The sequence below is a fragment of the Camelus ferus genome, unplaced genomic scaffold (genome assembly GCF_009834535.1).
Source record: "Camelus ferus isolate YT-003-E unplaced genomic scaffold, BCGSAC_Cfer_1.0 contig3060, whole genome shotgun sequence".
NCBI lineage: Eukaryota > Metazoa > Chordata > Mammalia > Artiodactyla > Camelidae > Camelus > Camelus ferus.
In genome coordinates, this window is record NW_022588469.1 from 4325 (window position 1) to 14220 (window position 9896).

A 9896-nucleotide genomic window follows, 5' to 3' on the forward strand; every position below is an offset into this window, starting at 1 on the left:
AAAATCCGTAAGAAAAGAGTTATAGCTAAGAGTAAGGCCCATGAAGTCTGCCTAGATTTCTATTCTAGTTTGACCCATTATTACTATATGATTCAGGCAAGTTATTTAATCTGAAAGTTATTTAATCTGAGAAGTGGGTGTAATAAAAGTAACCGTGTCATAGGTTTATTAAAGAGATTAAGTGAGATCTGAAGTAAGTTCATGTAGGATTTCAGACTTTCATAATTCTTATTGTTATTCGCTGACAACCCAGTGTTACCAACCTACTACAAGTTCATTTCTCATATGCACTGCTCCTGAAACAGATGTGGTACAAACAGGTCCCAGATTCAAAGAACTGCTGAATTTCGTGGTGCAGAACACAAGCACATGAGAGTAGGTGAGGAAAGACAACAAGAGCTGGAATAAATAAGAAAGGTTGTCTAATGCATGTGAGAAGACCCAAGCTGGAGGAGGAGAAAGTGAATCTCAGGACAAATGGCAAACTGAAGGTAGGATGGAAAGGAAGATATCACTAGTGGAATAGTGAAGAGATTGGGCAGGATGAAGATGCTGGAAAGAACATCTTTGAACAGGTAGGACTGAGCTCTGCTACACATGATAGGCTAAGATGTTTAGATACGTGGGGTATTAGTGGAATTTTTATCTTAACTTTGAAAATTGTGGTTTTCTTAGAGAAACAGGATTACTTGCATATTGCCACCATTGGGTAACAGTTCTTATATTTGAGAGTTGTGTCAAAGAACCACTTAGCCAAGTAGTGGTAATGTTTAGCTCTGTCTCCAGTGGGCTTTTAACCAAGAAGCAAAATCCCTATCTTAGAAAGAAGGGTCAAAGGAAAACTGCACCAGATGAACGGCTAAGGAAGACCTGACTCAGGACTTTTGCAATAGAGACTGAAGCTATTGCAACAGAAGAGAGAACCTGAATTCCGCTCTTCCAGAACAAACGGTGAGAGGGTTTTTAAGTGCTGTGGTGAACTAGCAGGAAAGCACTGAGGGCTGATGGTGGGGAGCTGGCCTGGGTGATCAGGCTGCTGCGGTTACTAAGTCCCTCTTGCTGCTGTTAGGCCCCAGCTCTCCCAGAGACCAGGGGCTCCCTTCCTTGATGGTTACACGTCAGAGGGCCAGCTCCCAGGGCCCCGAGAAAGACACTCCAGGATTACAGAAGATCTGCATCTCAAAGGAGCAGAGAAACAATGTGCAATTCCAAGTTTCCTGAAGTCTATGCTCCGAGAAATAAGAGGTCAAGGGCCTGGAGTCAGGAGAAATCTTCTAAAGGTTAGTCCAGCTGAGGGGAACATTAAGGCTCATCTTGGTCAAAGGATGCATTTTAGAAATTCTGTCATGTGGAAACAGCCCTTGAATGCTGGTAACGCTTTGGAAATATATATGCATTTACGCAATGAATTATTTTTAAACCAAAATGTTCTGGGCTAGGGAGTACAATTATATGCATTATAAACCAAAGGGAGATCTTTCCTTCATTTTGTTTCCTTTGGATCTCAAGGCCTTATTACTATTTTTTTCCCTGTCAGAAAAAACTATGCCTTGAGGCTTTCCTTCTTCAGGCAATATTTTAATGCAGAATTGCGCTTTATGAGCTATGACAAGTCCCATTGAATTTCCACCTTCACTTCAGAACTAAGTGGACTTTGAGGCTGCCTTTGTGCTGGTAATTAGGGCAAGTGAATGTGAATCTCAGTTGTTGAAGTGGTAGCACATGAATTACTTTCTCTCTCAAATTCACCTTTATTCAAATGCATATCCCACAACAGAGCATACTGAAATTCAGAGCCTTGTGGATGACCCCCACAATCATAGCATTAGTAGCTAAACTTTGCATTTCTATGGTGCTCCAATTTTTAATTAATCATCTTCCTCGTACATAATCTTATTTTGTCTTCCCAGTAACCACTGCGGTGGGGTTTACTACAGGCTTTTATAGTTGTCGTCCTGGAAATGGCAAGACTTGACTTTGAGGCTTTGGGCTCCTAGCTTAATATCTAGTTAGAAACTGAATACTTTTTCAGATCTTGGTAATTAACTAGCATGAATTCAAAATCATTATGCTCTTCTCTTTTTAAGTGATTAATTAAGATATAGCTTAGTATTTAAAAATTTCTATTCTGATACAACTTTAAGAAGGCTTCAGAATAACTGAAGCCCATTAAATCAGTTGGGGCCTTCGACTATAGGCAAAAAAATAAAGATTACAATAAACAAGATAACAAAAGTACTCTTACCCTTCTTCTGAGACTGAAACTCAAGAATAGAGCCTACGGCATTGACAATGAGAAGAAATGTTTGAGAAAAAGCTGCATATGCTTAGCATATATTGAGAACTTTCTACATGTCTGGTCTAATGTAATAAATACCACTATGTCAACCTCTATCCAAAAGAAACTATTTAACATACTATGAATTAGGCAGAAAAACGTAACTTTTAGTACTTCATCTGAAATAGACATCAAGAAAATGTCCAAAATTACATCTTTAGCTTGATCACTTATGTTTGAAGTATTTTTCTGTCATCAGGCAAACCTGCCAGCCCCCTTCTCTCCCACTACACGAATCCTTGTCAAAACTGCACACCTGCGGTGCGGCGCTGACAGCAGTGGGGGAGACCGTTCAAGATTGTGACGGTGATAGAATGTTCCCAGCTGCAGGTTTTGGTGCAGAACTGCATAGAAGAAACTGCCTCCAGATGGAAGGATAGCTCATGAGTTTGCTTTGGTAAGAACACGTGGCAACGACTGATACTTTGAAAACATATGTTGGATCTTTTCATTAGTTTGCTGCTTATGTTGTGATCACCCATGTAGCAAGTTTTTGTGACTATACATTCGGCTCAGTTTTGGTAAATGACTGGTTTAGGAGTGTGTGATTCATGGAAAAGAAGGACAGTTACATAGATTAGTAGTAAATCTACTTGAAGTGCCTCTGATTTATAAATACGGGTTCTATTCTGGTTATCTATTTCTGCGTATCAAACCTCCCTAAAACTTAAGAGGCATAAAACAATACCTTCCGTTGCAGTCATCATTTGTGGGTCAGGAATTGGGCAGACTACAGTGGGGGTGGTGCGTTTCTTTAAGACGTACGGGGCCTCACCTTGGATGGCTTGACTGGCTGGAGATAGCTGGAACTCCTCTACTGGAGCCACATGTCTAGATTTCACTCTGGCTGTTGGTTAGATTCTTCAGTTCTCTCTCTGTCACATCACCTGAGCTCATACGTCTATTAAGGTGGTTCATTTGCTGTGTCTGACACCTAAGGATGGCTGACATAGCTGGGCTGCCTACACACCTTCCCTTTTTCTACATACAGCCTGTCCATGTGGTCACCACGGGTTTCATCATGGTGCAGTGGTCCCAAGGTAGTCAGATTTCTTACACAGCAGCCAACTTCTCCCAAAGCGAGTATTCTAAAAGGCTGGGGCAGAAACTGCAGGGTCCTTTATGCCATAGCCTTGGAAGTCCCAGAAAGTTATTTCTCCTATTTCTCTTGGTCAAACAAGTCACTAAATTTAGCCCAGTTTCAAGGCAGGGGAAGTAACCTTCACTTCTCAGTGGGAGGCAGCAAAGAATGTGTAGCTGCCCTAAATTTACCATCTTCCAAAATGTCATTTCTTTTCAAATACAAAGGGTTAGTTATGGCTGGAATTAATTTTTTTCAAATGGGATGCAATAATTATGGCTATAGTTAATTATGGTTTCAGTATAACAGAAGAGATATGACTGGAATAAATATTTCTTAATTTAATGTTCAATTTACATAGACCTACTCCATACTATATGATTACAAATAAGCAATGTACTGATTTTTACCTTCAACATAAACCTCATATAGATAGTGCTGATAGGCCCAATCAACCTTACCCTCACTTGCATTTTCTGATGAAATAATGGGAAAAAATCAGTGTAGGAAAAATTTGGGGGAAAATTTTAGCTTTTTGTAATAGAAATGTCTCCCTCCCCTGCCCTATGTATTATAAAAGTAAACTTCCATGCCCGATACTTTTGTAGGTCTATTTTGTTTTTATTTTTCTTTACAAAAATAATGTATGACATTTTTTAGAAGTTCTGCAAGAAAAATAGGCAAAAATAAACAATAATATAATCATTTGTGAGAAATTACTGAGCATAAGTCTGGTACTTTATACTCATTTCTTATATAATCCTCATAACGTTCTTAAGTGCTAGGTGTACCATGACTGTCACACACTATTCTACCAAGAGCCACTCATATCAAATACAGTGAAAAGAGTACCCCCAGGAGCTGTGTAACTTTGCTCAGCCACAGAATTTAGCCAGGTTTCCAGGGGACAGGACTTGGACCCGGATCAGTCTTATTTTTGAATCCATGCTCCTAAACACTACTAAACCACATTTTTTACAAGTACCTGTAATCCTACCTCTCACAAATGTGCTTTCTTAATACAATTATATATACACACACACACACACTCTTCCAGAAGCTTTTATATGATTAAACTTCATCTCCCCTAAATATATTTTAAAAGCTGTATTTTCACTTTTTTCTATATTTATTATGTTTTCTGTTCCATCACCCACACAATTTCAGGAAAGTTTGCTGGAGGGTTTCTTTCTTCTATGCAATCATTCACATGTTACAACCCCAATGTCATATAAAATGAATATCTGTTGGGATTTTGTTATGATTTTTTAAATTCCAGAGCTCTACCTATAAATAGTACATGGTATTGAGATCAGAATATAATTGCTTATTATTCCAAGTACATGTTCCAGGAAAAAATTTAATGTGAAAGTCTGTATACACTTAACATTTTCCCATGAAAACATAAGAAACCTAGACACCACTTTTAATGTCCCTAAAGTTTGTCTTAACCCAGTTGCAAATCCTATGAAATCCTGCCTTATTTTTAGATAAGCAAAAAGTATAAGGCTCATATCTTTCTGAATATGTAGCCAAAACTTGAAAAAAATACTGTACTTGGCTCAGGTTTTCAGTGTTGAAAGGCAATATGAAACCTCAATTCTCTATTTGCAGGTTCTGGTACTTGGTCATCTCCCTATTGGACATCATCAGTGCTCTGCTTTTCATAACCTGGGACATAGACAAGATGCTGAAACACCCCTGGCACCCAGCGCTGACCCCAGTGGACTCTCCCATGGGTCTCCACCTCCAGCAGACAGTGGTACATTGATGGCATTCTCTGAGTGTGACCCTTTAGCTCAGGATTTTTCACTATTTTTTATCCACAACCTGTACTAAATTATGGATTTTATATCTTCACTCTGGACCCACACAACTAACATAAATATGAAATAATGCGCTCCCAGGCCATCTCCCTCCGCCGACACCACGCTCACTCTCAAGCCCGGGAAGTGGCAACCTGTGTGTAAGAAGACGCGTCTGGCTCAGCTCCGCGGAGCGTGAATACCTACCGGGTCTTCTCCTCCTGCTGAGCTGCCGCCCCCCTTCTTGCCGCCGCCGCCGCCGCTCCGGGTCCTCCTCCTCCTCCTCCCTCCTGCCGCCGCCTATGCTCCGGGTCCTCCTCCTCCTCTCTCCCCCGCCTCTGGTGCCTCTGCTGTCCCTGCTGACTCTGGTGCCCCTGCTGCAACTGGTGCCACATCTGGGTATTTTCAGGGAAAAACCCCAAGACAGTATTTTCAAGTGTCATACCATCCACATAAAAATTGAACTTCCAGAATTTACAAATTAATTATTCTGAGCGGATAAATTTTACATTCTTTTCCAAAATCCAGTCTACAGCAGTTAAAAATTCATACAGTTACAACATAATATTTTCTGTTTACAATCTACCTGTTTTCATAGCTTTTCCTACTACACATGATAAAGTTCTTATCATGGCTACCAAGGTTTGCAAACACACTATACTTAAAATATATTTAGCAGCATATAAAATTGGATTAAAAGGAAAAGAGGTACTGCTGTTAAATAAAAGTGAAAATAAAAGGTGATAATAGAAACAACTCCATAGAAAATAGATCATAATGTATTTCTGTTAGGACATCAAAAACTTTCCCATCAGAGCGTATGCACAGCACTAATGAAACAATTCAACAGCACTTTAGTCCTGAGCAGAGTACAGCTCGGCTGCAAAACTTTGGTTAATACAAGTAAACATGAACATTTAACGCAAACTGTTTGACATTCTTTGTTAGTAGATTAAGGTCAATTCCATTTCTGTACACCAAAAACAGACACATCTTGACTGACTATATACATCAATAAAAAGGCAAATAACTAAAAAAGCCAAAGAGAAAACAGAGGAAAATAAAACAGCGGTGGTGCACTGAGACCTGAGGTATGAGACGGTGTGGGGATGGGAAGGGGGCAGAGCGTCTCAGGACTGTAGGGCCATCTTGAGAGAGCAGAGCAGGAGGGAAGCTGAAGTTTCTGGCAGGTGTTCCGGATGACTTCATTAGGGCAATAAATGCTCACAGGGCCGGGTTCTCTGTGGGCTGAGACGTGCGTAAGTCTCACCTCCTTCGTGAGCCCTCTCGAGCAATGCAGACTCCGTTTTTGTTTTCCTTTCACAAAGGCAGTCTTCTGCTGCCGGGAGCAGTGACCCCAGCTCAGCCTGGAGGACGTTCAGGTGAGCTTCAGCTCACTGGCTAGTGCTGGAGGAACAGCAGCGTCTGCCATCGACCTCTTCCCTGCAGGCGCGGCAGCGCCCACGCCAGCTGAGAATGAGCACAGCCACCTGTGCTCAGGCTTGAGCTGGGGTGGGGGCGGGGAGCGGTCCTCCACCCTTCTAGACTCATCTGGCTGGTCTAAGAATTAACCTGACATGAGGCAGACTAACAGGAGAAAAATAAAAATTGAATAACACGTGTACTTCCTGTGTATACCCATGGGAGACAGCCAGGGTAAACTGAGTGAATCACCAAGAAGGCTGCAGCCCTCACCTTCAACATCCTCTTCAGCTGAAGACTAAAGAGGAAGCTGCAGGCAGCGGTCAGTTACAGAGGTCAGCTACATGGAATGCCCGGAGGAATGAGAAGTTCAGTTAGACAAGGGCCGGAAAGGTGTCACTTTGGTTTAGACGTGGGAGTCATCAGTGACTCGCTGCGTGGGAATAGGAAGGGAAGACACACCAGCATGGGTGGGGACAGACTGCTGGTGGGGAAGCAGGCAAATCCTTCAGGAAGTTTGTCGTCAGAAGTAAGACTGTCTGTTCATCTGAGAGGGAAGAAACAGAGGGAGATGTTTACAGAGAGGGAAATTTGAAATCGTCACTGAGAAGGAAGAAGGTGCAAGTTAACTAAATAAAAGTAGTAGGATCGCTGGGCAGTGCGTGACTTTCTTCAGCAGCACTTAGATGCCTGGGGGGATGTAAGGGGGAAGAGTGACAATCAGTCTGTTGTGCAGTTGGGAGTTTTGCCAAGTAAGCACACTGAAAAGACAGAAAAGGGGATAAAGGATCTAAGTAGGAGTTATTAAAAAATTTAGCTCCTGGAAATTGTTGAGAAGGAGAGTATTTCCTTTACCATCTTACATTCAGTGATTGGGAACCTGCAAATTAAATTGACTAAAGCTGATTACTGTGAGAAAAAATTATGTATGAATACATGCAGGAGTTCACAAAGCAATGGGATTGAAGAGGTGGCTAGAAGTGGGGGCTTATATGCAATTTAATAAGTGACAGGAAAAGGAGAAAGGCATTTTCTGAAAAACAAATGACTTCTTGGTGAGAGGGGAGAGAAAGGGCACTTATGGTAGAACAAGTGACATTTAGGGAAGATAGATAACGCCTTAGGAGAATGTATGGAGAGATGGCATGTTTGTGACAATGTCCGTTTGAGTCTGGTGCTCGGAACTTGTCTCTAATTTTAAGACTGTTTCCAAAAAGTAAATAAATAGAGAAAATGAAAAGCCTGAGGCAGATTTCGTTTCTCCATGAGGAAACATCTGTGAATCAGTGTTTAAGGTACATATAGAAAGCTTGATGGCACTGTAACGATTGTTGTGATCCATCAGAACACTGCAACAGCCACAGCAGATCCAAGCCCTGTCCGTCTAAATCTTTAGGTCTATAGACAGTGATTAACGCTGGAAAATTCAAAAAAGCTATCAATCAACACGGCTCAATATCGACAAGTTTGGTGGGTGGCTGGGTGCTGTTTAAACAGCTGCTGCATCTGGGCTCAGTTTGAGTATATAATACTCCAGAGTGCTGGGTTTTATTCCCAAAATCTGCTTAAGTCAATGAGATGCAGAGAAACGTGATTTAAAATACTACATCAATTTTAATCATGCCCATAGAATGCAAGAGTATTTTCCCTTAATAAACAGGGTCAGTATCTTACATAATGGAAAGTAAATAAAATGTTAAGCAAACAGCCCAGCAGGTAAATGTTTACTATTTATCTTGCACATCATATAATTATTCTTCAAAATCTCCACATATTCTTCACGTGCTTTCGGAACCAGATCTGGACTTAGACTTGATTCGTCCATCAAGGCTGTGAGAGAGTCTCTAGGACTTAGATCCAAGTTCAGTAGTAGCTGGAAAGAAAATGAAAGAATTAGATTCTTTACTTAAAATACTTCATAGGTAACTAAATGTCAGTTTATTTTTTAAGAAAAGCTGAGACTCTTCTAAGTTTTAAGAAGAACGAAAAATACCTACACACGATTACAACACAAAATACAAGATTACTACTCTAGACTTTGCCCAGGGCTGCATGTTGAATTAACTGCTCCTGTGGCTAAGGATCAGAGCCCCCGGTTTTCTCATTCTTCATTCATTTACTCGGCAACCATGTACTAAGTCACTGTGACAAGCACTGGAATCACAAGATGAAGATGACAAAGCCCACCCTGAAAAATCATGTACCGTAAACTGGAAAACTAGATAAACCGGCAATTTCGGTACAGAGACATAAATGCCATGACAGGTATAAAAGAGGGCACAGTTGGAACACTCAGAAGGGACGTCCAGCTTTGTGTCAATACTGTCCCCTCTTTGGTGGCCGTGACGTGTAAGCAGATACCTGAAGGAGGAGGAGAAAGTGTGGGAGGGAGAGGCAAGAAGCAAACACACAGAGCAGAGGCAGGTGGGGCGCCCGCGGAGCCGGACGCAGTCTGACCAGCCACTGGAGCACAGGGGCAGAGCAGGGGAGTAAAGAGATATGGCTGAAGCCTTTGGCAAGAGCCAGATCGATGTGGGTGTTTTTCTTCCAAGCTAAGGAATTTGGAATTTTTCCTGAGGGCAAAATGTTAACCCCTGACAAAGTGAATGACAGGAAATTAATTGTCATCCACCAGGGGACAGGTACATGAACTGTGATTGCTTGAGTCTGGGTTTTTGGCCTCAGTCACTACCAAACTCGAGAAGCTGATGACCTCCATGCTTTCTGAGAACAGGTCCGTGTGCAGGTGACAGGCCCACGGGGACAGCAGAAGAGGAAGGGCACAGCCAGAAATAGAGAACACAGACTTCCTGAGATTTTTTTTAAAGCTATGGATCATGATGAATAAATGAGGAATAAGTACACTTATCATTATGAATGAAATTGTGCTTTCCATTTTTCATTAGATATGTGTAAGAAAAAAATTTAACATAGTATCTGTTATTCAAACAATAGAAAGAGATGCCATTTACTGTTTACAGTGCATTTTGGAAATCAATGTCTAAATTTAATTCAGAAATGTTGGCAACATACCTTCTTTTAATTCTTTATCTGTATTATTCTCCAACTACTTCCGCATCTGAAATAAGTCAAATATTATTTTTAATGTGTAAGTTAAATATGAAACACTATCATAGGAATGACAGCTAGCTTATGAAATGTGGCCTTTAAATAAATACTTTTAGAGACTTGACCTTACTTGAGGATTGCTTAAATAGAAAAAATAATCACAGGACTAAAATAAAATAAA

At 41.0% G+C, this 9896-nt stretch overlaps 1 long non-coding RNA gene across 1 annotated transcript; it reads right to left on the reverse strand.

Moving 5' to 3' along the window:
- Nucleotides 1-8240: 8240 nt before the first annotated feature.
- Nucleotides 8241-9830, reverse strand: LOC116662537. The gene is made up of 2 exons (XR_004318499.1): nt 9680-9830; nt 8241-8519 (listed from the first exon to the last, which is right to left on the reverse strand). It is a non-coding gene; the product is annotated as an uncharacterized LOC116662537 (long non-coding RNA).
- Nucleotides 9831-9896: the final 66 nt, after the last annotated feature.